The sequence below is a fragment of the Falco peregrinus genome, chromosome 12 (assembly GCF_023634155.1).
Source record: "Falco peregrinus isolate bFalPer1 chromosome 12, bFalPer1.pri, whole genome shotgun sequence".
In the NCBI taxonomy this organism is placed as follows: domain Eukaryota; kingdom Metazoa; phylum Chordata; class Aves; order Falconiformes; family Falconidae; genus Falco; species Falco peregrinus.
In genome coordinates, this window is record NC_073732.1 from 29,695,107 (window position 1) to 29,723,050 (window position 27,944).

Here is a 27,944-nt window from a genome sequence, read left to right on the forward strand (position 1 = left end):
ACTACCACTATTAAAAGCATAATCTGAAGGGCAGAGGCAGAATTTTAGCTGAAAGTGGTGAGGACAGAATTTACTCGCAGAATTCGCATCCAGATCTCAGTTCAGGGCTAGCATCCCTCATTGCATCCTCAGGCTTGGCAGAAGAGGGATCTACATATTGTGCACAGCTCAGTTCTCACAAAAATGCCTATGTATGTTTACACAAGAAATACTTCTCTAACTATATGAAATACAGTAAATTCAGAAATAGTTCAGAAATAGTGCAGTGGCAAATCAAGCAAAAAGCTGCAGAACCATGCACTATCTAGACCTTTCCCTGCTTTGGCAGCTCTAAAGCAAGCGTTGTCTGTAGCTCTTCACAAAATCTCTGGTTTTAACATGTTTTGGAGAATGAACTCCCTCCTGTCAGGGAAACAGACTAGAAACTGGGGTCAGTTTCTGGTTCTGTATGTGCATGTAAAAGTCAGTTTCCATGCTGCTTTTCTCAAATCCTTTGTCTGCCTTGCCTGTTTAGCAATGGCTACATAGGGACTAGCTATGCACTTGCACAGTAACCAAGGCAGGGAACTGGATTTGAAGTGGAGAGCTCTAAAAGCCACGCGAAAAAGAAATAAGAAGAAAAAAGGGTGGGGGAAAGAAAAAGGTTGTATATGGTACCCAGTAGCTTTTCAGTGTGTGTGGGAAGGCCATTCCCATTATTTTTGCCTTCTCTTTGTACAACAGTAGATGGAGCTCTCTTTTCAGCAGCTTCAGGAGTCCATTAATGCCTGCAGTATCACAAATTCGAGCACTGTAATTATTCTGTCAGCACCTGCTAGGGCTGCTGCATGTGACATATCTGTGGTGGTTACAAAGGAGGGATCTCAGGCTCAACGGCTGCCTGCTTGACATCATTCAGCAGCACGAAATTCCCTGAAACTTGTAAATGACAAAAATGTTTGATTAACCACAGTATTCCTTTTCCTTCCAGTTAAGCATTGTGTAATATTCTTCCTTTCTTTTGTAAATTGTTAACAGGATTACATGGAATTCAGCACAGTCTGGGAAATGAGAAGGCATATTTTATTCCTCCTGCAAAATAAGGAATAACAAATTTTACTTGCCACATTTAGAGAGAACGTATATCAAAATTGCATTGCCTCTGAGCAGGGAAGGATTTTGCAGGAACTAAAGGTCAAGGGATCTGTGGCAAGTATCTCAATCACTGCATGAAGATCTAATGCCTGCAGTCTGTATATAACAGGAGGACAGAGGAGGAGGGATGAGAGGAACACTGGCATTTACTTGCATCTGCAAGCTAGAAAAAATTACAAATGCGTATGTTGATTTTCTGTCCCTGCCACCATCTTCATGTGCTACTACTGCAAGTGACTGCCTGCACAGACACAGGCAGCCTTCCTAGCGTTGTGCACCACAGGACCAGAACTACAGGTGGCAGTTTCCTCAAGACACATCAGACAAATATGCAAAAACAGCTGAGAAATTAAATACTTCAGAGAAGTGAGAGCAAAGTTAGGCTGCTCTATGTCTTTTTTGGTAGGTTTGGGGGTGCAGGGGGGGTAGGGGTGAAGAGGGTGGTGGTTGTTGGGGGTTTTTTGGTGCTTGGTTGTATGACAATGCACCATGCACATCCTGCTTCATTCTGCTGCACATCCAAGTGCAGACTTGACTTTAAACAAGAGTAAATCACATGCTACTGACTGTCAGGGAAGGCTAGGCTATCCTTAAAGCCAGTGTATAACTTGTTATTCTCTGGCAATGTGTACTGCTTTACAAGCAATACTTAAAAAACATATTTTGACTTTTTTTTTTAGGTTTGTTAAAGAAGATTTCATGTTATGCAAGTAGGAGAACTGAGAATATTGTAGAGATACATGAGATACTGGAGATTATATTTGCCAGCAAGGTAATTCAATATACATCTATTCTGGCATTCAATAATTAAAGAGAGGCCCCCAGCAGTGAATTGCTGGGTGATTATCTCACAGCAGCAGCTACCCTCAGCCACCAGCAAAGTACCAGCACCTGCAGACAGGCACTAGCAACCACACACCACATCTTCAGAGACAGGCATTGAAATGCAAGCAAGCAGTACTTTTGGCAGAACAGATTTCTCATTTCTCCGAGTAGAGGTTAATAGAAGGGAAACTGGACATCCATCTCTGAAGACGGGCATTTTCTATTAGCCTAGTAGTAAAGGACTTTCTGGATTTAAGACCTTATCCTGCCTCTGATTCTGCATAGACATAATGGTCTGTTCAGACAGGATCCATGCTTCAGCCTTAACAGGGCAAAAATCTAGGTAAGGGCTTTGACATTTGGTCTTTAATGACTAGAAGCCAACAGCTGACAAATTAAATACTTCAGAAGTGAAAATTAAACAGTCCTGCAGTCACGAGTGCTGGCATATGGAAAGCTGCCACTGAGCTAATAATAGAAGTGTCTACCGCAGCAGAGAGGGAGGTCCCAGCATCCTAGAGCAAGCCATACATCTGGGCACTGGGAAGACAGCCATTAGGCAGTGTATGTTTAAGTAGCACATACTTGCTACCTTCCTGCCAGCTATTCATCTTTTGTAACCACAGGCCAAAGGCAGCAGTCCACAAAAAAAAATGCAGCACTGGGGACAGAAGTTAGATTGGGCTCTGCCCACCAGGCTCCCATTTTAGCAGACAAGTTCCCTGTAGCCACAGGAGCACAGAAAGGTCCTTCACCAGCACACTGCCTGGTTGAGTATGCCTACTTTACTTAATTCACCAAAAAAAGGACAATTGGTTCATTTGTCCCACATTTTCATTTGCATAAGCTGGACACCAGCCACTTTCTCTGGATACTTCAGGTATCTATAAAGAGCATAAAACCACCCAGGGATAGTCTTCCTTGCTCACTCCAGCGTGACCCTTGCATAACTTCCTTGTGCACAGTGGAGCTGCGCTGCTGAGAAATGAGAGGAGAACTGGGAACTACGTGGAAGATGAACAAAGCATGCAGGTGTTACTCAAAACCAAGGATGGAAAACAATTTAGACAGGTGGTTATGGAGCGAATCAATAGTGCTTGTGTAAGGTATGCACCTGTTAATGAATGATAGAGGAAAGCAAATCAGGACAGTGTAACTACAGACAGACAGCAGCCAAACTACGTATCTTCAGTTGTCTACAAAAAACAACCCAAGCAGAGACAGGAAGACCAAAGTAGGTGATATGCTATGGTAGCCAGCAGCAGGAACATGTATATTATACTGCCCTAGGAGGAGAAGCACACGCACGTGAAACATGCATCACCCATGCAGGTGTAACTCTTGGAGATGACAGACAAGGTTGATTCACAGTAGTGTCCTACACTCTGTAATGCAGATAGCTGAAAAGAGATAATGGGCACTAGAGAGCAGAAATGAGATAAAGCACTAAAGAGAAGAGGGAGATAAAGTGCTAAAGAGGAGATATGCATGAGTACACACAGAGAGAGAGGAATAAGCTCTAATATAAAGTACAGGCAGGCTCTGCCAGATTCAGCACTGAATCACTGCTTCTCTTCCTGAAGTATCTGGCCCTTGTACTTTCAGAGACTTTCAAAGGTACCAAAGCTGTAGAAAGCTTTTGGCTGCATCACTACTGAGCAAGCTGGATAATAAAGGGCAAACTGAGCAGAAACAGAGCAACTCAGCTGACGTTAGGGATCCATCCATTGAGGGAAGAGCAGCTCCTGGTGGAGCTAGCAGGGAGAAGAAGCCTTTGCTCCCAAGGAAGCAAAATGAAATGAAAGTCCAAAGAAGTTTCTTGGCTGTCTGGTTCTGTACCCACTGACATCCACCGCAAAGGGTTTTTGCTGGCTCAAGACAATGCACCACTGGTTTGGGTGATGACCGCAGAAGGGATAATTAGGTCATCTTCCCTCTTTGACAGAAAAAAAAAAAAAAGACCCAAGTGTCTCAGACTCACTAGCGATTTCTGTCCAGAACACCTGTGAAAACAACAGACTTTGGAGTGATCAGCATCTTGTTCTCTGAGTTTGAGCATAAAACACCTGGTGTACACGCACAAGCTGTTTTTCAGTCAAGTCTGACACCCATTGCCCGTAATAATGGCAAATGCATCCCAGGCTTTTTACTGTAGGTATATGCTCAAAAAAATCCAGTCCTCTGCCCAAGATTGTAACAACAAAAAATAACCTCAAAAAGAACCTGCAAATTCTTCTATTTACTGTTTCAGTGCCGATTGGTTAGAGCTGCTCAGAAGCCAAGAGACTGTCTGACAGTTACGTATCTTCTAGCTGCTTCCAGCAAATACAGTTGCTGTCTTCCACATGCAGAAGGTCTCCACAAGCAGAATTTAGCCGACAATTCCATCCTTACAGAGGCTTCACCTATGGGTACTGCATCATCTATCAGTAGAATAAGGCTTTGATATCATGTCTGGTTGGGAATAAGAGCTTCAAAAAGCTCAGAGCTGCATCATCAGGTTATTCTGTTGGTAACCTTTTGCTAATGTCCCTTCAAGCTTGCCAGAGCACAAGGTTTGATCCTGCAGCACTGACTACAGGGGACACACCTGTGATGGACTTCTTCAGGGCTGGCCAGCTTCCTCCACCTGTGAGGAAGAAGGGATGGCTCCTTCTCCTTGCTCAATATACAGGCTACTGCAGCCAGGCTTCTCACCAGCCAGGAACGATAAGGAATACTTCTGAAGGCCTACCATGGGCACAGAAAGAATTTTGGCAGCAAGGATGGTGCCCTGGCCTTCCCTACCTACTACACACACATTCCCCCTCCCTTTGGTCCCTCTATGCCCCTTCTTTTCTTCTGCCACCTTTGGTCTCTGTGCTCTCCCGCCCCTGCTTTGGCTTGAGTGGTGTGTCACAGAGCATGTGAAGAGCATCAGGAGGGTTCATGCCCTCTTACTCTCTTCATGCCACTCCTGGGAAGGTGACACTTGACCATGCATAGCAATGGTGTTAATACCACTCAGAGCAGTAGCTCATAAATTAAAATAGCAGCAACACTGACAGTACTCACAGGTCTCAGAAAAGAAAGGTGATGTGGAATTGGCATGTTCCTCTTTTCCATGACAGGAAACATTTCAACTTCTGTTACCAGCACAAACATTGTTTGCTTCACTCATTCTTTGCAGCTCACTACACTCTGCATCAGGACCACACAAATAAGGAAAACCACAGTACTCCTTTATGCTTTCTATGGGAAGAGCTCAAAATGCAACAAAACCCAGCCTCTCTGTGTTGTACTTTGTATGTTCCAAAGCGTTCAGCTGCTCATCATTTATCATGTCACAGGCTATGGATGTACCAGCCTTCTAAGTAGAGCAAGCGGATCACCCAGCAGTCAGCTGCTGCAGTGAGTGCAGGACAGGCAGCCTGTCTAGGGGCCAGAAGATCATGGGCCAGCAGAGGCTGCCAGCAACAGTGCTAAGAGGAGCCGTCAGCCAGCCTGCCTCAGTGAAACAAAAATCTTTCATTTTCTATCCAAATCCACTGACAACAGAGTAAAGAGGCTCTCAAGTACATACACAGCACTGTCTTAAGCTACCATTTTTCAATTACTTTTCAGCTTTATGGCCTTTCACACAAGAGGAAAAATGGAGGCAAGATGCAGAAAGCAATCAGTTTCTATTTCAGCTTCTCATGCATTCACACTGAAACAGAGTTTGGATCAGGTGCACCCCCAGGAAGTACTGGAAAACATTCAAAGCTTTGTGAAAAATTGTTTTTACAGGACACAGGTCATTTTGGAAATCACAAGCAATGGGCACTAAAGCATAACAAGTTTGAAAGATATCCTTGTCGGAAGATTCCTATGACATTTTAGACACCCAAAATAAAAGTGTATGACTTCATAATGCTAATCAGTAATTCCTTAAAGAAGCCTTACTGGAAATCACAGGTGAATCCTAGGGACTTTGATCTAAACTGGAATCTGGCTGCTTCAAATCTCGGTGCAGAAAGGTTCATAATCCTGAAAATGACAGAAAGGACATAGCAATGACGTATGTGTAAGAATAAGATCCATTGTGGGGTGGGAAATAAATCTGACTTAGTAAAACCAGGACAGGATAAGATGTTAGCCTTACCTTAAATGGTTCTGAGCTGCAAAGTCCCTCCACTTTTTGGTCTGAGGTAGGCTGCCCACATTACACTTTAGCCTGCCCTGAAGCACTGTTGACCAGAGACCCCCGAGAGGGCGGCGAAGTAGACTTCCCCAGCACTGCACAAAATCCCCCTGCCTGCAATGAGCTGTGGAGCATGCACCACAGCAGTGCCACTCTCCCCACCCTTCTAAATTCTCCCGGGAACAATCAAAATAAATGAATCAATCTTCTGACCCTGAGCTACAGCAGAATCCCAAATGCAGCCACAGTGACCCCAGAGGCTCGGTCCGTGCAGCAGCCTGACAGCAGCCCAAGCACCTGCTCCAACACAGCACTGCCCAGCTGGCACAAGCATGCTGCACAGAGCCTTCTGCCTGCTCCATGCCTGGGACCGGGGAGCAGGACAGCAGGGCTGTAGCCAGGCGAACCTGCAGCCCTTTGCACTGGCACTGGTTCTGTGTGGCCATTGAGACAGGGACCCTTGGTGAGGTGGCTCCCCACCATCATGCCTGATGGAGCCCAATCCCCCAGCAGCATGAGACCATCCCCAGGGTCCCTTCCACAGGCTTGGCTACAAGAGGCAAATGTGAATGAGGGGCTGGCTCATTTGAACAAGCAGCAGCAGGGCCATCACACCCGTCTCAGCACCCCAAGGCATCTGATATCCTGGCCCAAGACAGGCCTGAGAGAAAGCAGGGCAGCTTGGATGAACAGGAGGAAGCTCTTGCCTGCAACGCACCCTGCGCTGTCAGGGCAGCACTCACGCCCATGCCAAGGTCAGCAGCATCGCATGCAGCGTCCAGGGAAGGCCACTGGCCATGTGGGGCCCTGCTGCGCTCAGGCCACCTCACCCAGGTGCAGCACACAGCGGCTCCACTGCAGAAGCCAGCGTGGCACAGAGGCAAAACAGCCTCTTTGGCTTGCTGCAGACCTGCTGCATTGGAGATGTCTGCATGCAGCCCAAGCAGCCGGAGGAGGCTCCAGAAGTACAGGCCACCAGCCCCAAGGCCAGGTGCTTGAGCACAGGTGGCTGGGACATGCTCGGACCAGCCCATGTGGGCACCCTCTCTCCAGGGGACAGCATGTGGCTGCAGCACTACCAGGCCAATGCATGCCAACGTACCCCATGGCCAAGGCAAGGAAACAACCTCCCAACACCCACATAGGTGCCAAGAAACGTATAAAGCAGTCCAGGACTCTTCACTATGCAAAACCACAGTGAACTGAGCTGGCTGAGCTCCCCAAAGCCTGCAGCCAGCTTTGGGAGGTCTGCAGCAGCCCAGCAGGCCCTGGCGTCAGCTCCTCATCCTCCTAGGCCTTCTGGGGAAAGCCAGGAGGGGACAGACAGCTCCAAGGCAGGGTGCTTGTTGCCAGCATCACAACCTGCACATGCAGGTCTCCCCCTCAAGCCATGCTACCTCTTACCGCAGGTGAGAGCTAGCAGGAGCCCAGCAGTGCAAGCACTGGCAGCAGCCTGCTTGTCTCCCCCATGCCTGAGCAGTTCATGCTCCAGCTTAAAGAGTCTTTGTTAAGGACTGAAACATTCTGTTTTTTCCTGGGTGTGTGATGCACACTCAGTCCTGGATGCTACTGGAAATACTAAGAAGGAGGCATCAGTGAAGGCCACCTCCCTTCCCACAAACAGCTTGAACGTGCTTTTTTGCATTAGCTTTTGGTTCATTTGTCTGTACTCTAAATTTAGGCAATGAATTAGCTAGATTTTTTAAATTTTTTTTCTCACTAAAAGCTGGCTCAACCAGCACTGTCTTTAGTGATTGCATACATGGCTTCTAGGGTATTATGTACCCATGTTTGGCCAAATTGCTATAGTTTTCCTCTTTAAGTGAGCGTTTTCCAGGGGGAAACAGCATTTGCAGTAACAAGCTGTGCCTTAGGCCCCAACAGCACAAACTACAGTTTACCGTAACATACCAGCTACTCCAGATTTATTCCTAGCCTACATTATATACGGTATGGAGGTTCCAATAGCTGCAATTCTGCTTCATGCAGAACGTGATTTTCTTTCACACACCAAGCACCAGCTTGCACAATAGCCCAGCGGTCCCTTAACTGAGTTCTTGATTTTAAAGGTTAGAGTGAGGTCTCCAACTCTGGTCTTAGGGCATCACAAGTATCAGATATTTGTGTGTATGAATGGGGTGCACAACTACCCCACAGCTAGTATATGCATGTGCAGCTCAGAAATGTAAGAGGCAGAGATTTGATAAAAACTTGGCCACCAAAATGCAAAATCAGAGAATATAGGGGCAGAAATCTATTTTCAATTCACAGTAAATGCATGTTTTATGGATATTAGTTATCTGTGTGGGCCTTGAAAACCACTTGTACAGAATAAAGCAGGTAAGCAGTCCCACCATTTTCCTTACCACCCAAAGACAGCATAAAGCACTAGCTTTGGTGATTTAGTTTCCCAAGTTTCTTAGATTGTTATGTAAGTAGATGAGAGACAACCACAACAGACATCTTGCTACCTGTCTCTCCTCAGCTCCGTACTCTCACCCTCTCTCAGCTAAGTGCTTCCCTTTTCTCCTGATTTCATGTTACTGCCAGTCCTGATTTTCCTCCCAGATGGCAAACATCCATCTCCTGGCTACATTCACTTGCAAGAAGAAACAAGCCTTCTGCCTTGCTCTGCACAGTATTAAAACAAATGACACAACACAACTCCACAGCTAACCATAACTGCATCTAACCCACTAAAAAGCTGACGGACCAAGCTTGCAAGACAAGCTGCTCTCAGAAGTCTCAGTCCTGTCTGTAAAACACAGAGTGCCAGTTTTAAGAGTAGTCTATGTGGTAGACTGAGGCCACTCATTCAGCACACTAAAGCTAGGTGAACATAGAAACAGCGTTAGCAGCTAATTGTTTCCACAATGGGAGAGATTTATCCTGTAGTGCTAGATATTACAGGTTTCTACACAGTGCGGCACCTGCTCAATAAACCCAAGATTAGAACAGATGTCAGAAGACACTAGCACGCATGTAGAGACAATGAAGAAGATCCAATAAGAAGAGACACAAAGACATCTTTAACTCCCATCATGATAACTAGACCAAGGACGGAGGCGAGGAAGCGCTCTGTTCATCACTACGCTCCTTTCTTTGAGTGGTTCTCACCTAGGTAAACAACCCCCACCTGAGTGAAAGTCTGGAGCTCTCTCAGTAAAAGGCAACAAACAGCAAAGCCCAGCAAAAAAGCATGCAAGTCTAAAGCCACAAGTCTGAAGTTACTTGAAGATACACACATATATGGAAAAAGCCTCCGGTTTAACACATGGGTTATAAAAGCCAAACAGTTGTGCCCAGTAATGCGATCAAATGCCATCCGTATTCCATCAGAGCTTAAAATAGGTTGAGTAACAAGGCAAACAACTGTAAAAATCCTGAGCTGCTGCCAAGGGACACACAGCAGGCAGCATCATCGCACTGTTTCACTTCCAGCAACTGTGGTGTTTGTAGAAAGAAAGCCTCCGTTATGATTTGGGAACACACCGAGCTGAGTGTTGATACAGCCGACAAGAATTTCATTGGTAGACTACACACAGCAAAAAGATCCACAGACCACAATGATAACCCAACCCGGCCCCAGCATTACAGGCAGTGCATGCATGCACCAAGTGGCTAGCCTCCGAGAACACCCTCAGCTGCCAGTACACAGGCAGGAGTCCCCTTACTTCATTTACCCAATCCATGGAACAAAAACTAGGTGCAAGTCCATGATCCATAATCCTCCCAGATCCTCTGAACTCACTCTGTCAAGCCCAGGTAAGTTCTCATGTTTTAGCTATTGAGTGTGCAGGCTTTGTTAGTGCTGCAGGCTGAGGCTTTGTAACAAGCCCCAGGAGCTTGGTACATTCCATTCAGAGTGCCAAAGGCACTGAATAACCACTTACATTTGCATTTGCCTAAACATACTGCAAGCAAATAGCAGGAGCAGGTTTAGCACTAACGAGCACAATTAAAAGCAAAACCCACCATCAATAATTTGGTACTTTTCCAGAAAGACCAGAAAAAGCCATATGAACCAGAATCATTGAAATGGTACTTTTGTACTACAGCAAGAAACAAAGACTATAAAGTTTGAGATGTTTGACAAGAACTTTAAAACCTATTTTTAATCAATCACTACATTGTATGAGCTTATCTGTGGATAAGATAAGCTACTAAATACTGTTTCTGGGGTTTAGACTTTTTGCTACAGACATGCAATCAATCTGTTGCAGCCTGAGCCCAACTGCTTTTCTCTGCAGCAGCAGCAGGATCACAGAGAGGTAGCCTGCCTTCGAACAGAACTGCTGCATTATGAATCAGACCATGCTCACCAGGAAGAGGCAGGCTGTAGCATTTAGGGTGGGCTAGAGAGCCAAGAGACTTGGGGTGCTATTCTTGCTGTTGCCAATGATTCGCCACACGACCTTGTGAAAGTGATTTAATCATTACATACATCAGTTTTTCAGCCTCTTCATGTTAAATATCAGTAATACTGCAAAACACCCTGGAGGCTGCTTGCTTTGGAAGGGAGAAAAAGAATTAGACTATCTCTCAAAAAGAAAGAAAAGAAAGGAAAGTCTCAAAAAGAAAGACTGCATCTGGGTGCAGTCACATTTCTGATTTCAAAGGCAGTTTGGACTGTGTTTGCAACAAAGGCTCTAACCCAAGTAATAAAAGAGAAAATATCTGTTAAAAAAGGAACAACATCCCCTTACAAGTATTTTATCACTCTAGGTGTTTGATGAGGCAGACATTACTATAATCAAATGCCTGTGAGATGTCTGGATGCTGTGGCAGTAGATGCCTCTGATACACCCGACTAGATTCATCTTCACAGCATCCCTGTACGAGGGAAGCAGGACACCAAGCACTGTTTGGCGTGAAGATGGTTAGAGAATACTCCCATAGTTAAAGATAGCCCATGTCACTGGCTGTGGTGATGTATGCCAGCGTGATTATTTTTACAGGAACTCTGCCTGGTAACAGCAGAGGATACAACCTACAGGTGGTGGAGAGAAATTCCCACTCACAACTGATTATACACCACAGCCCAGGGAGCACACCGGTGCTAACGCAGCCCTTGCCAACAGACATGTCAGCCAGCCCATGGGGCAGTATGTCGTCAGCTGAAGCGTCTCATCAACAGGAGTTTCACTGAAACTGTCTCAACCTGGCCAGACAGCACGTCATTCTATCTGGCACACCCTGTGTCAGACCGCAATAATCAGTGCTATAGACATGTGACAGCCTCCGGAAGGAAGCACCAGATTTATGTTGAAACCTGAAAGGTCCTTAGTTCACACAAGTTTTCAGCAGGGACTGTGGCAGAGGTTTCCTTAGCACGGCTGCAGGAGCAGAGGCAACTGCTCCAATGGCCAAACCTGTTCCATCCCAATCAAACACCGGCAACAGGTGCCTACAGTCCTGCTCACTCCCAGTTTCTATCTAGTTGCATTGGATAGCTTCAGCTGCTGACCAACGACAAAACCCAGCTCTGCATGACCTCAAGGAGCTATTAGTTCTGCTGCTGCACCACAGGATTTCATTCCTCCATAACAGAAGGCTCCAACATGCACAGCTTACCCCAAAACATCCATGCTTCAGTATCAGAATACACCACAGACCAAATCTGTAAACTGTTTATTTGCTGTGGCCGCCCCCCAGGGCTGACTCAGGTAAGAAACATGCACTCTGCTAGACACACCATGTGCTCTGCTAGCCACTGGCCACCATCCACCTACATGCCAGAGCCCAGGACATGGAAAGAAAGGTGGAGAAGGCAGGCAGAAAAAGAGAAGATGATCAGAAGGCAAACTGGTAAGTAAAAACCAGAGTTGGAGCACAAAAGAATGTGGAAAATGGCAGGGAACACAAGTGAAAAACCTTTATAAAACTAGAGATTGCACAGAACTGTTAAAGGACCACTGGATAGTCTGTGGAAGAAGGGGAAAGTTAAAAGATAAAGGCTACATACACCATGAGCATCAGAAATCTTCATGTTTACTCTTCTGAGACTTCCAAAGCAGCAAATACAAGCAGCAAATGTCTACAAGAAAATTCTGCTTCAGCTGGGGTAGGCAAGGCAGAGAGGCAGCACTGAGCCCAGGAAAAGGCTCTGCATCAGCATCCCCAAAGTGCAGCAGGCTCTGCAGGACTGAAACGCAAGCCTCAGCCTCCACTGCAATGGGAGTCTCCACAGAGGAAAAACAAGTCTTCATCTGCTGTATTCTGTGTGTGTAGTGTTTTTAACTACATTTCACGAACCTGTTGTCACCAGATACATGTCTGTGCCAAAGTCCTTTGCCAAAATACTGGCAGCAGAAAACATGACCACTGCCTGATTACCACATACACCTTCAAAGCTCAAGCTCATCTTAGATTGCATCCTGCAGACTGGATTCACAGCTCCACCTGAACACACCACCTCATGGTTTCTTGGGTTGAGCTGTCTCCTCTTCCTGTGCACCATACAATCTCACAATTAGTGTTTTCACTCCTTTACTTCTAGATTAGCTGTACCTTTGCCGAACAGAAATACTATGATTCCCAAGAAAGGAATTGTGACAAATCACTTCAGACAGCAACAGCAGCTCTGTGTCTGCTAACACAGGGTAAAGTGAGGCTTCTGGACAGGGACTGTCATTCCCATTTTACAGACAGGAAAATAAGCCCCTCCTGAAGGCACGGATGCGAAATGGCCCTTTTGAAGTGACTAGATCAGCTGGTTTGAATGCTAATCATCACTTGTGTTTCCTCTGCGTTTACCAGGTTAATCCCATGGAAACACAGGAGCACAAGCCATTGACTCTCTCCCCCTATGCTCTGTAACACCCACAGATCTTCACCTCAGCCTTTGTTCAGTCACCAAACACCCTTTTATTGTAGATCCTCTCTGCCAAATCAATTACACAATCAACTCGATTCAGATAAACTCAGGACAATTCCTGTACCCACAGCCAGCTTGAAGTCCTGTGCTGCTTCTCCAGAGGGCTTTGCGTGCCTTGGCAATCATGAGTTACTGCGCTCCATGACCGCAGTATTTCTTCATTGCCAAAACAACCATTTACAAAGTCCCAGAGCTGCACACAGATTACACGAAGCCTAATGTCAAAACACCTGCTTGTGCCACTGGACTGGCATGCCTGATGGCATCCCCACTCCTGGCAGAAGTCAGGGACAAGTCAGGGATCCACCAAGTCAGCCGGCCTGAAGACGTCAGCACACATTCAGCTACAGCATGAACCTACAGCAGAGAAATTCCTCACAGACATCCCCAGCGCACACTAGGTGCAAGGCAGCTTACCCCACTGTCAGACACTGTCCACATGAAGACTTGACTTAGGATAACTACGTGTTCCTGTTCTGGCATCCTGCACATGAATTTCTCCACGTGGAAATACTCTGAGGATCCTGGCTGTGCTTGCAGAGCTAGCACAAAGAGACTGGGGGGACAGAGGCACACCCCAACAAATCACAAGAAAACCCACAAAACAAACTGAAAAGCCTACCGTAAGTAAACCCCATCTCCTCAACCCTGCTAAACCTTTCTGTTGCCCTCCAAAACCATGCCTCACAATGCAGCACAGCCTCTGCACAGCTGAGCTAGCTCACATCTCTCTGTGCTCTTCTCCAGGTGCCTGCCCCACCACTGTACTAACACACACACGGCAGTCATCAAAAGGGGCATCATCTGGGACTCCACTGGGCCCTCATAACAAAACAGCTTCCCAGAATAGAGCTATGCTTGCTGAAACCTGGTCAAGACCAATAAGCAAGGCAGAGACTGATACAAGAACTCAAACCATTCCAATTTACCCTACCCAAGCCCGCCACCGCACACAAACCCTGTTTTAGTTCTGCTACTTCTCCCATTTGGAGAAGCCTCCTTGACAAGCACACAATGTGGTTCCTTCAAGCCCACAGTAATCTCAGCTGTTTGTGAGACAGCAGTTCTCTATCTACCAATGGATCAAATGGATTCCAACCTCTCCACCAGAGCCAGAAGCAGATTTTATTTTTTTTCCCTAGGATTTCCTAAATGTTTTAATTGTCTACCTCTGAAATTTGTAATTCTACTTTTTGAAGTCCATATTCATGAAGGGAGACTGAAATGACCAAACTGTTGGTACCAGGGAGAAAAGAAATCCTATTTTTCATTCTTCAGCTGCGGTTCATGACACCTCATTTCACAGTCACCAGCCAGGAAAGGACTTACATAAGAGTTAATACAGAGATTGAAGTGACTTACAGAGCATTTCATTAAAAGAAAAACACCCTGCAGAACACTGAGAAGGAACTGTATTTGCATACATCACTTTTGCTGAGGAACAGAACAGCGGTTGGGACTGGTGTGATGTCAAGATTTGGCAATATTAAACATGACTTAATGCCAGAGACACCTGGATGTATCAGAGAGTCCAATAAAGGGCCACAAGGATAAGGAAGGGATACCATACAGGGAAAGACTGAGAGAGATGGGAATTTGCAGGCTTGAGAAAAGAAGGCTTGAGGGGATTTTATCACTGTATAAGTACTGATGGGGGGAGTAAACAGGACAAAGTCTGACTAAGTGGTGTCCAGTGACAGAGTAACAGGTGACAGGCACAAACTGAAATACAGGAAGATGCGTTCAAGCACAAGATATTTATTTTTTTTTCCTATGAGGCTGGTCTAACACTGGGATAGGTTACCAGGGAGGCTGCGCAGTCTCCACGCTCAGAAGGTAACTCTGCATGCCTCACAGCGCTCTGCATGACCTGCTCCAGCTGCCCCAGCTTAGAAGAGAATAGTTGGATTAGATGATCTCCAGAGGTCCTTTCCAACCTCAGCTGTCCTTCAGTTCTGTGAGAAACAGGAAGAACACAATTTGTTTAGCCTAGAAAGAGAAAGCTGAGGCTGGGCATAACAGGTCCTTTTGGAGACAATGATCCATGCTTCTTCTCAGTACAGATTGAGAAGCAACAGCCTGGTTTGGGGGAAAGACAATGTAGGCTGAGATACTACGCATAGGGGTATCTGAAGTGCTAGAACAGACCACGGAATAACATCAGCAGCAGATTTAAAGAGAAAAATGGGTGAACAGCCATCAGGATGGCCTAGGTATTACTAAGGCTCTTGCTTCCAAGTGGACCTCACTTCCTATCGTATTTCAGTAATTTAAGACATTTACCCCCCTTCCCCACAACTCCAAACTTCCATGCTCCAGGGTTTTTTCATATTTGTAGCACATGAAAGGCTCTGAAATGGCCTTATAAAGCCTCAGAAGAACAATGCACCTTTTTAAAAACACTATTCCAGCTGCATTAGTAGATTTAATTATTTCAGACCTAGAAAAGCCGACTTAAAAAAAACAGTGAAAGTCACAACCTTCCAAAAGCTGGAAACTCACACTTTCCCAATTTATACTCTGTGGCCAATGAAGACACAATTTCATCCAGTCTATGAATTCCTTAAACTGCTTGGGCTTTTCAAAAATTCTTTTCAGTTCATTTAGTCAAAACTAGTACTTACAGAAGCATGGCTTTGTTATATACTGTTTTAATATGCGTGGCTTATCATAACCCAATGTAAGCTGTGGTCATCCGAGTCGTACCCAATGGCTCCTCACTCTTCAGCACTTTGGCCAGTATCTTCCTGTCTGGTTCCACAGAACTGTGCAGGTCACTTAACAGAAGTGACAAACCCTCCCCTTTGCCATGTGTTTCTGCAAATAAGCCTGTGGGAAGGCTGCCCACCATAATACTCCTTTTGCAATTCAGCAGTATGCAGCCAATAGTGACCAGACATGGACCATGGGTAGGGACTGCAGGACAAGCACAGATGTTGCTCACTAGCTTGCCCTCTTCTCCTTCTCTCCCATCAGCTGAGCACAGACATTATGATCCTACCTGGCATAAGAAGGTTATATCACAGTATGTATACGGTTAAGGAAACGAGAGTCAAGGTGAACCCTGAGTGTATGTTGCCAGATAGACCACCTAAGAGAACAGAAAGCTCTGCCTCCTCTGTCAAGCTCAGACCACTGCCACCTGTGATTTAAGCCCAGCTCTAGACAGCACTAACAGTGAAAACAAGTCTTTGCTGCAACCACATCACAGCAAAAGCATAGAATTACTTCACCAATCTTGTAAGTATAACACTGTTGGGCTTAAAGGCTGCAGTGGCAAACAGGATAGCCATCTAGTAACATGTACCAGCAGACAGTTCACCAACGTATCTGACGTGTCACCACTGTTGATGGCCTTACTGAAGGCTCCTGCATACCTGGTGATTATTAATAGCACAAAGGCTTACTTCTTTCATGTCCATAGTGTAACAGGGATGCATTACAGTCACTTTCTCATAGTTTCATTTGAGACACCAAGCACAAGTGCTCTGACTCCAAAGATTTGTGTCTTCGCCTCAGTTTCATACAGTAAGAGAAGTGAAAGTGACATTACCGAAAATATTAACTGCAAGCAATTTCTTTTTTTAAGCAAGTTTGGGCCCCGTTCTCTGCCAAACTAGAGCTCCTCTACTTCTCCTTGGATTTCAGCCCTTGCTTCAATCCTTCCTGCTGCCAGGACACAGCAAAACTGCAAAGCTTCCCTAAGTAATCAGCTGAGGATTTCTTCATAGGCAAGGCCACCACCAGCGTCCCTCTCTGCTCTCCTCTTGGCTATACCCCATGTAAAGAGAGCTCAGAAAAGCACTGACCACAAACACATCCAGAGCCCTGCTACTCCACAGAGCTGACAGTCCACGCTGACACACAGCAAAGCTCAGCTCAGCCAGGAGCAGACAGCGGCTTCAGTAAAGCAGCCTCCACCATTTGGGTGACAGAGCAGAGAATGGGTGGCTTCAGCCTAGATATCTTCAGTGAGTCTTCGCTCAGGTGGAGCCACCACGGCAAGAAGCTGGCAGTGGGCAGGAAGAAGGATCTGCGGACAGTGGTTCTCAAAGAAGGAAGGTGTATGCAGGCAGATGGAGAGCTGTGGAACCCAGAGGGCACAGTCATTCTGTCTTATCAGCAGGCCACAAGCCAAAATGACAATGCTCCTCAAAATGAAAGAAAAATATCCATTAAATTGGGTAGCTCAGGAGGGGAAAGCCGCCATGACCTCGTTCCTGCCAGCAAACTAGCTGGTTTGAGTCCTTCAGCATGTGAAAAGCACACTGGTCCTTACCAGCAGAAAGCATCGCAACATTTCTTTTACCATTCCCTGGGGTGGGGGGGATGATCTATACTCTGTAGGGAAGTTTTGCAATCTTCAGGAAAGCTCAATGGAAAAGACAGGTAAGAAAAGTTATCTGATCTCCAGACTGATGAATTTAACTTGCTAGTATAAAAGTGCACACTGTACATCTAAGCAGAAATCAAATACCCTAAAAACACCCCAAATGCAGCATTGAGAACAGGAAATTGTTGCCTAGCAAAACACTAACTTCATTCCAATTAACACCTGCACTTTTCAGTTCCATTGCAAATGGTGAATTTGCTTTCAAAAGCTTTGAGCTTTCAAACTCTAAAGTACACTAGCAAAAATTAGTCAGTTTTATTATCTAGAAGCAAAATCTAGAAAGCAGGTGGTGCAAAGGGACTACCTACTCGAAGACCTACCCTTTCACACACCATTCACAGGATCCACCTTTGTGTGCTTTTTTAATATTTTAAGTATTCCTTTATTTTAGTCTACATTTGTCTTAATAAATGTATCTTCAATATTGGAAGTGGTGTTTCTGGTAACACCATTTCTAGTGTTGTACTGAAGCTGTGGAAAAATTCGTACTAACATATCCTCTTAAGTGTATTACAAAACATGCAGCCTCACCTTGTACTTCAGAATGCACTAATATTAGTCGATCCACCACATCTTGTTTTGGAAGAAAGCTGGAATGTTCCATGCTCCAATATGGCATACAACAGGACCGCAGTCACTAGGGAAGGAGAATATGCAAGCTTGTGTCCGCCTATGCCTAGCTGGTTGGCGATCCATTTGCGCAAGTTTTGTTTTTTTAAAAAACAAACAGATCAACCCGTGGCTACAAATAGAAAATTAGCTTTTGCAGGTGGCAGCTTTTAGGGAACTGGCAATAAGACACAGCCTATTCCAGCAGCTGACACCTGCTCGTAAATGACTGAAAGGCATAGCCAGATGATGTAGCTATTGCAAGAGCAGACTGATCATCCCAGCCTAGTTCTCAGCCAGCAAGCAAACAGACAATGCACAGGCATTTTCTCCCACACCTGCTTGCATCTGTCTTCTGCTTTGTGTTTGTCCAGCATCTTGTCCAACAGGCCTGGTCTTTCAGGAAGATCCTGCAGCCTTTGGAAACACAAATAGCCATCAAGAGGTCACTACTGTCAGTCTCACTGGCTTGTTGAACATCAAGGTAACCAGCTGATGAAAAGTCAGTGGGAGTCTTACTTACTTCCTTGGACTGGACAAACAGCGTACACATGGGCATGCAGGGACCTCACAGATTCTCCCAGTGGAACCATGATTCCCACTGGGTCAGCACAGGGCAGCAGGAACACCTCAGGAGCAAGGGGTTTTTGGAAAGCTCTGTGGCATCATGGCAGTGCAATACAGCTTGCTCCATCTAGCATCAGAGAGGAGCCAAAGCTCATGCCTAATGGGTGCAAGGTAACGTACTTTCCTTCATGAGCACATGGAGCTTGCCTTCAATTTACACTAAGGTCCTGAGCGATGAAGAGGAAGTAAGCAGCCTCAGAGAGGCATAATATGACTTCCCTCTACACCACAAACTTTAATCCTGGTATGACTTCCTGTAAGGCAGTAAGAAGTCTGCTACTGCGGTCTTTTTTTAGTTGTTGCTTATATGCCATTATCAATGTGGAAAACACAGGATTATAGATAATATTGCTAGCATTTTTTCAACCAAACCAACTTCTAAGCAAACAAGAGATAGTGACTTCTGTACAAAATAAACAAACCCCCCTACCGAATAATACACTGGATTTCTTTGCCATTGCAAGATGCTTTACTTTCACCTAGTGGACCACTAAATTGCATTTGAAACTACTCAGAGGTGGAAAATAAACACATAAAGCCAACTAAAACCGAGTTATCTTTTAAATGGAAAAAGATATGTTGTTTCCACTAGTGTGGCTAATAATTGCTAGCCTGTCTCTGTAAGCAAGAACTGTCCTCGAATCTCACCAAGGCCAGACTAGCAAACCAGAAGTTTCTCGGCTGCACAAACGGACTCGTACTTGAGAGTGAGCAGAGATGTTTAACACCTGTTTGACAGTAGAAATAAAGCAAATCCTCACCAGGCTTCATTTCACGTTATGGGCCAAAATCCACACTTAACATGAGCAGGTGGAACTTGCGCCAGCCTGGGAGAAATGTTACAATCATGCAGCTGAGCCCCAGGGCTTGTCTCACTGCTTCCATCCACCTCCCTTTGCTAGTGCAACACCAACAGCAAAGCAGGACAGCATCTGTTCTGCGGTAGAATAGCAGCACTGGGACTTTCTACCATACTGAGAGGTCAAACATATCTACATAAGATGTATAACACATACGTACTTGCTTCTGTTACAACCCATGCTGTCTGAAGACCCAAGTTGTTGCTGAGATGCAGCTTCAATGAACTCAAAGCAAAAATAAATACATTTAAAAATAAAAATCAGTCACTGCTTTACAATTCAAATTCATGTGAAGGAACCAACCTGTGAATGCAAAATTAGATCAGTCCAGATTCACAACCAGATTTTGTATATAAACAGATCAAGCTTGTTCAATCTTGGATTTGTCCCATTTTCAGGATTTTTCTAGTTTTTGCCATGCTTTTCCTAAGCTGCGGACTCAGGAGCGCAATATTTCACATGTGTTACAATCACACGCGTACTATGGCGTTCCCCTTGTATTTTCTGTTCTCTCTCATATGTACAGGGATAAGTATCTGTAGATACAGCATTTGGAGTAGCTCTACCTACTGTCAAGGCTTCACATCACAACTGTTTCCAGGAGTCTGTAGCATTGCAAGATTACAACTGTTCCACCTGTATTTTCCATGCTAAGAGCCTGTCTCAAATTGAAACCTTTGGATTTGCAAAAACCAAATCAGTATTTTCAATACAAAGAACAGGGAACAATACAGTACTTAAAGCATTAAAAACATTAACAACTGCAACCTCAGAGGAGAGTTTGATGGGCAGGCAGGAGGAACAACAGATAAACAAAACAGAGAAAGCAAGTACTGCGTAACTACTGTACTGCATTACAATGCAAATTATTCCCCAAAGAATTATGTCAAAACAAGGTTAAATATTTCACTGGGACTAATACTTTATTTTTATAAATCAATCTGCATAACGTAAGCTGGTGTCCTTCATGTTTCAATTTTGCTTACAGTAATAAAACTAACTCTTCAAATCATCCCCAGCTATATGTTATTTTTATATCTAAGAGCACCAAGTGATAGAAGCTTGGCAGGACAGATCTGACTAAGAGAGAAAAACTGTTCTACTTCCCAAACATACCAGAAATGGACCACGCTCCACAGCCTGACTTTAAAGCAGTAGGATGAAAATGACTCAGCCTACATTAAAATTAGAGGTATGATGAGATCGAGACTGCAAGATATGTACTGAATTAAATGCATTCTTACTTGAGTTAAAAAAGATTTTTTGTTAATGCCTAGTAAAGGCAATACTGGAAACCTAGCAACTTTAGATGTCTGTGAAATAGTCAAATCTACAAGGTATTTTATGGAGCCATGAGTGCCACCTGCCATCACCACCACTGTAGGAAGGCCAAGGGTGACAAAGTACAGGAGCTTTACAGGGCAGGGATGGCAGTGGGGCCTCACTCCCTGCAATGCTGCGGCCAGTCACCCCCAGGCTTGAGCTGCCAGCATGGGAGGATGAGGCAAAAACAGGACAAAACACAACAGTGGTTGCACCAGGCCACATGCATGCCCAGCAGCAGCAGCATCCCAGCAGCAAGGGTTCCTGCCAAAAGCCTCTGCAGTCACCTTCAACTCCTCCAGCCGACCATTTACCAAGATCCTCATGATGGTTTCCCCAAGCCCACCTCTTCCCCACCACCACCAGGGTACAGCTGCAGCCCTGGCACCTGCTCCCCCAGCACAGCAGTGAGATGCTGCAGGCAGGTGAGTGCTCATTTCCCCGCTCTCTGCAGTGCTCCAGCAACAACCTGAAACATGTGGCACCATCACTCATGAACAAAAGCTTTTCTCAACTCAAAAACTGACACAACTTCCACAGTTGTAAATCATTTAGCTCAGAGTAACCCTGACAAGTTTTGCTGCACTTTCTGTTGCTTCTCTTTGTGCTCATAAACAGAATTACAGCATTTCTGGAGCCTTTTATAATAAATACCCCCCATGTATAGACACACATATTTTTTTAAAAAAATATATAAAAGTATAAATCCTCCAACACTTTGGATGCTAGATGAAAAAAGTATTAGCTGGAAGAGTTTGCTAGGCCAAATGACCAAACCAAGACATTCCCATTCCCCTCCATCCAGATACACTACTTACAGCCAAGAGGAATGTGTCACAGCTCAATGTTTCTGCCTGCTGCCTCCCCAGGCTTTTCCCTTCTCTTACAGGAAATCCTCCAGCTGGCCCTATTTTGTTCTGCAGTGCATTTTAAATTCAGCTTCTTTGCATAAATTGAACTCAGGTGCATGTAGGCATTTGGTACTTGTGTGTGGGTGTTGCTCCTGGTGAGATTTCCTTACTTTCTTCATTGCCTAGGTTTCCTTCTAACAAATCCCTAATGAGCAAATTAGAAGCAAAAAAAGAAGAAAGTAATTCTTTCAAATATTTTCTGCCTTTCTGCAATACACACACAGAGACACTCTTTAAAGGAATGTGAGAAACCAACTGCCACCAAAGGACTCTGCATCTCCCAGCATGGATTAACAAAGCCCTGGCTAAATTCATGCTATATGATTTGCACAAATAACTGTTGCAGCTTTCTCCTTTATAGGAGGACACAGAGGACCACACTCCATCCCTCCAGTCAGTGCTGGCTGCCTCCCTACATCTCTAATACAAGCCTAGAGTCACTCAGCTGCTATTGAGCAGTGCTGGCACAGTACTCTGGAGGTCAGGATGACAGGCACAACATGGGTGACCAGCTGTTTAGGCACGGGCCATTTTTACTAACCCAGTACTGAATGGTGGTGGTGCATAAGTGAGGATGAGAAACTACAGGCCACAAGCATTTGGATGCTAACAATTTTAAAAAATCAGCAAGAATAAATCACAAAGAATCTCTCACTGACTGAACAGTATGGTGTCTTGTTTATCTGGATGGATGTGTGTGAAATAAAGGTACCACTATAAAAATAATTTGCACCAGCCGCTTGTGAACGGTGTTCCAGTCTGAATATGCTCTGCTTCAGTGATGACGGCAGTTCATCACCATCACATCTCACACTGTATGGCGCATTATAACAACAGGGGGTCTAGCTTTGCTCTGTCTGGAACACTCAAATTTTTTATTTCCCCAAACCTTTATGCTTAGAAGCAAAATTATTTACAAGTTGGTGACATAAAATACCATGGGTCAAGTTTTACCCTGGACATTTATTCTGTGGAGACTTAAGCAAATGCACATTGTGTTGTTCTAAAGTTTTCTTGGGGAAGGGTCATGTCCATAATGGGCACTAGGCTCTCAGAGATAAGGGGGTGTAGTATGTAAAACCAGGTGCCATGCCATATACTGTGGCCTGGGGTGCTTGTGGAAGGAGATACTTGGGTTTGATGCCACTGCTGATGAGCAGTTCAGTATCCCTTAAAATGTCTGAGCCTTGTGTAACACAAGAGAAGGGGGCAGAGCATCTTGTAAAATGCTTGGCTGAAAGCATTGCTCACAGGAAAAGTAACAATGGGGTAGAATTTAATAGATTGAGAGACAAAAGGAATTTTGAGAAAGGAGGAAATTCTCCATTCCCTGACTGGATACTACGTTCCCATTTTTCTGCAGGAAAGTGCTTTATGTGTTTGATAAGGCAACATTTTATGTATTGGTTTCTATCCACCATCTACTGGAGATCAAACTCCATCACTAGTCCTTGCATTGAGTAATACTTTGTTTTACTGAAATGTGTATGTTTGTGCACTAAAGTACTGTGATGTTTAAATAATGTATATGGGCTATCACCACTGTAATAACCTGGTATTTGAAAGGGGTGCTCTCCCTGTAGCCTGGGAGGGAAATTAAGAGACCAGACAGCGACGGGGTGTGCAGAGCTGTAAAAAGTACTGGCAGCATATGGTGTGAGATGGCCTAAAGCTACCTTCCTGGCCAGTGCCTGGGCACTTCTGCTGCTGTCTGCACCCCCGATTTCTGACTTAGCAGTGTAATACAAAATATACTGAAAACACAACACAAATGTGAAATAGCAACTGCAGTACACAGTTCAGTCCCCATACTAGTGTGGTTCCCATTACCCATCTCCATAATCCACTCACTGCCATGACACTAGGTGTCCCTGGTCACTGGGAAGGGTTATGTGAGTTGATGTCAGCTCAAGCCTGCAGGTCTCTTCGAAATTCCTCTGCTAGTTGTTCAGATGTTTTACCTTAGGTTGGGCTGAGCCATGTAATCCCTCCCTGTACCCCCTCTGCCAGGTCTGGCTAACTCAGGGAGACATTTATACCCCTAGCTGATCCACTCAGCTGTTAAGAGCTGTTTATCTATAACAAAAGCCACCCTCTGGTCCCCTTCATGATGAGATAAAGTCAGCTTCTTCGTGTTGCTCTCTGAGCATCCCATCACCCTTGCCCATCTCCACTGAGCACAAAGCTTTACACCATGGCCCCTCGTCCTTCAGGAGGCCAAAGGATGCTGTGTTCCTGTACTGAGCTCCTGTGCGGTAGTGTGGGGGTATAACTCTCCCCTCGGTTATGCAGAGCCCAGCTGGAGCTGCGAGACTCAGCAAAAGGGCTGGTGGGTCACCCAGGAGTGGCACAAGGAACTTCTGACCCTCCCATCTCCTGCACCCAGCCCTTTCGCCTGCCTCTGCTGCGAGGAACGCAGAAGTCCTTACCTAGCGAGGTGCCTGTAGGTCTGCATCTCGCTGCTTCAGCCTGCCAGAAAGGCAATGACTGTTCCTGCAGAAAAGTCCCAGGGAGAAAGAAAACACAGTTCAATTACCTGATGCCACCTATTCACATACGCTGAATTTTGAGGGGCAAAGCCCCTTGGGTCTGTTCATCCAGCCAGTCCTTGCTTTCACAGGGTCAGGCGAGACTTCAGGAAAGCATGGATTATGCGTGTTTTCATAGCAAGGCACTGTGAGAGGGTGAACAGGAAAACCAAACCCTAGGAAGCTGGCTGCTGGTGTAGCTGGAGAGGGTGAATCACTCTTGTTTTAGAAGCAGTATCCTTAGCCTGGAGCTAAAAGCAGCAAAATACAGAGTAAGGTAGGGCACTTGCTGTGAAGAATATCCTCAGCTGGGGTTCTTTTTGTTTGTTTTGTTGTGGGTTTTTTGATGCTTGACAGCTATTACCACTATATAGTACAACCTGTGACAACACAGAGGATGTAATTGTTTTGCTCTGAGAATACAGGGCAGCATTTTCACCAAACAAGAATGGACATGTTGGGTTGTTTTAATTCCTGGCATAGCTGGGCATGTCTTATCTCTGGCTTGAGAAAACTGAAATGCATAATGAAGACAGCCAGTTGTCTTGTTAGGTAACTACACGCAACTTTCACCACAAGATAGGAGTTGTTGGCAAGATGTGGTATCAGTACAGAGAAACTTAGTATTGCCAGCTGAATAGATCTGTCACATTTCTTTCTGCAAATTTATGTCTACTACTACTACAAATAGCACAGCTGAGTGATAAAACTTTAAAAAAAGTGAAAAAATATTTTCTCTATTTTCAAGTCTGTTTGTCTTGTGAATCTGACAGCATTTTGCTTTGTCAAAGTCATGTCTCAGGCCCACAGGGCCAGTGCTTGTGTAAAGTGTGTAAAGTGATGAGCTTTACACTCATGCTCATCATTAACAGCAGCAGAGCTTAAACAGGCTTTGCAGCAACTTGTATGGGACAGAGAAGACACTCATTAGGTATCTTTTAACTAGGAGACAGGAATAGGATAACCTTATACAGGAATTTTGCCCTTAAAACACTGAAACGTGCTCTTTAATGTCTGCTGGCTAAGGCCTGGCCCTCCGGAGGCTGAAAAAATTTCACGTTGTCAGAACCTTCCTTCCATGAATAGTCACACTGATTTCATGTACTTCTTTAGGACCAGGTCTTAGATGACACTATTTTTAACTACATGAAGAATATGCAAGTCTAAAACACCTTAACTCTCCAGCTGAGTCTATATATATTTTAAGCCATTCTAATAAGCACATAATTGACATGTGTATTATTCAGCAAAGAGTCAACAGCAAGTGCTGCAGTGAGTCTCATGTCACTAATTTCATTACTGTACAGAAATATGCTACTGTAAATTAACTAGTACATTATGGTGTGTTATAAATAATTAAAACTAAAATGGCAATTGACAAAATGAATGAAGCAAGAACATTCTGTAACCCAGTGTTCTTATCCTACTTAGTAATTGCCTGATTTGAGTAAAACACTAAATTTGAGTCTGTTTAAGCACAGGAAGGATTTTTTTAGTATCATTTATTAATTTGGAAAGCACCTCAAAGGCAAAAAAAGTAAAATATGTTAGAACCTACACATAAGCCACTCCCAGATACATCAATCTGCACGCTGTACAAAATAAACCGCTCCTTTGACACCTTTCACAGGCCACTGAGGTGAAGCCAAAGGGAGCAAACCACAGAAGTGGTGACCTACCCAGGACAAAGCTCTGCTGCTGACTGTGGGACATCAAGACCTACGGAAGAACCCATCCTACCTGATCCTGGAGGACAAGGGAGAGAGAGGAGCTTCGCCAGTCACTCCAGTTGACACCACTTGATGCTCAAGGAGGTGAACAGGAATTATCTGTTTCATCAGTCAGGCTCTTTCACAGCAATATCTGCTTTACAGTGTCACAGGCAAGGTTGATAGCTGAGTGTGGGGTACAGAGTCAGGAAGAATAGGTTCTGCTTTAGCATGTGAATTTAAAGCTGTTCAGCTTTTGAGACCTACAGATTAGAAGAGACAGATAGGTGAACAGCATATAAGCAATATCCCTTTCTCCCCTCCTCATTATGTAGCGAGGATATATCAAGCTGTAGCCCTATATATAGTACCATATAGTACCATAGATGTGGTAGAGGGATTTTTAAAGCAGACCAAAGATGCTTTTATGCAACTTCTTAGAACTCTGCTCCATTACTTCAATCAATAACAAGTGTCAAATTGTTTTTGCAGACATTTTCTGTTGTTGTTATTTTTTAATTTTTATTCTTCAGTTTCACCAAAATAGCAGGTCTTTTTTTTTTTTTTTTTTTTGATAGACATAAAAGGGGCTGACAAAACCTGCTGCTTCATTATCTCCAGGTGAATTCCATATTCTGCTCCTTCAACACTCCCAGCTATGTCAGGACAAAAAGCTTTATCAATTCATCTACTGTTTATTCTGTCTGATCCAGCCCCGACTTTCATCAGAATGGAGACCAATCCCTGCTGACCAGTTAGGGCCAAACCCTGTGCTACATCCCTGCAGCCACAGCACCACAGAGGTGAGCACCATTGCCCACCTTCCTGCTTCAAACCAGCAGGTGGGATGCTGAGGGATGGTGTCCCCAGGAGGAACCTTCAGGGAGAACTCCCCATGTGGAGAGGGCTCTGACCCTGTTTCTGTAACCCCCAATGTTACTACTTCTCTGGAGTCCACCATAGCATGGAAGGGTCCTTACTGGTGCTGGCTCAAGTGCATTCGCAGACATCCCTGGGCTGCTGGCTGGATGGTAGAGTGCACCCACCTCCCCATTCATGTGAAAGCGAAGAGGCAGAAGAGCTTTAGATATCTGCCTAACCTTGAATGGTGCAGTTACATTGGAGCAGATGGAAATCATAAGGGACAACAATCCTCTTGCTTCACAGTGTAAGGCAGCTTCCACCTGGCAGACTGGGGGCATGAACAGCAAGTAAGAATGGTCCAAGGGGAAAAGCTCATTTGTAACTGCCCTCCAGCCATCTGTTACTGCCTACACGCGCTATGACACCCTTACTTGGAGGCTGAGCAGAGGACCTGACAGCCTGTTCTGGTACAAGACACCCCACAGGCTGCCCCAGGGAGCCTCTGGACCATATGAGATTTGTCAGGCACCAGGTGATGGTGGGAAAGAATGGGATGCTCCTGCAGGGATGCACTTCCCTAAGAGATCCTGACTTCTGGATAAAGCCTTGTAGCTGAGAACAGAAGCCTGTAATACCATCCCACCGTGGATGAGGACACCAGTGGGTTTGCACTGGGTATAAGCAAGGATGGTTTAAAATTCTCACTTTTTTTATAATAATGATGGATTAATACTGTCTTTGCTAATCCCCCAGGGCCAAAATAGCAGACGTAAGACTTCCAAGCTGCAATGGGTGCTCACAGCTGTACAAGCCAGAGACTGTTAAGCACTCAGTTTACTCCCACAGACCAACTATTTCCTTCTTTTTTTATAACCATTTCTTTAGGCAAGTCTCTCCTGGTATTTTAAAAATTCATTTTAATCAATTTAAAATTAATAAAAAAATGGTGAAATCCTTAGGGCCTGAAAACTCCAATCTCTGCCACACTGGAAGTGATGAGTCAGCTCCAGCACGGCCTGCCATGGAGCCTGCTGAGGGACGCCGCCAAAGAGCTGCTGCTGCGGTGAATTAGGTCACTTGGTTTGCTATTTACAGAGAGGCAACCGTCTCTGCAATTGGATG

The 27,944-nt window shown here is 44.9% G+C and overlaps 1 long non-coding RNA gene across 18 annotated transcripts in view; it reads right to left on the minus strand.

Moving 5' to 3' along the window:
- LOC114011154 (uncharacterized) overlaps window positions 1-27,944 on the minus strand; it is a 101,645-nt gene that overhangs the window by 56,081 nt on the left and 17,620 nt on the right. For 14 of the 18 annotated variants that reach the window (XR_008749375.1, XR_008749373.1, XR_008749371.1 and 11 more), the window contains 4 exons: window positions 25,990-26,221; window positions 24,151-24,214; window positions 21,629-21,866; window positions 5,884-5,967 (listed from right to left, as the gene is read on the minus strand). This is a non-coding gene — a long non-coding RNA (uncharacterized LOC114011154). Of the gene's footprint in view, window positions 1-5,883; window positions 5,968-19,647; window positions 19,713-21,628; window positions 21,867-24,150; window positions 24,215-25,989; window positions 26,222-27,944 lie in introns of all 18 variants that reach the window. The other 4 variants (XR_008749372.1, XR_008749376.1, XR_008749369.1 and 1 more) reach the window with 4 other exon arrangements.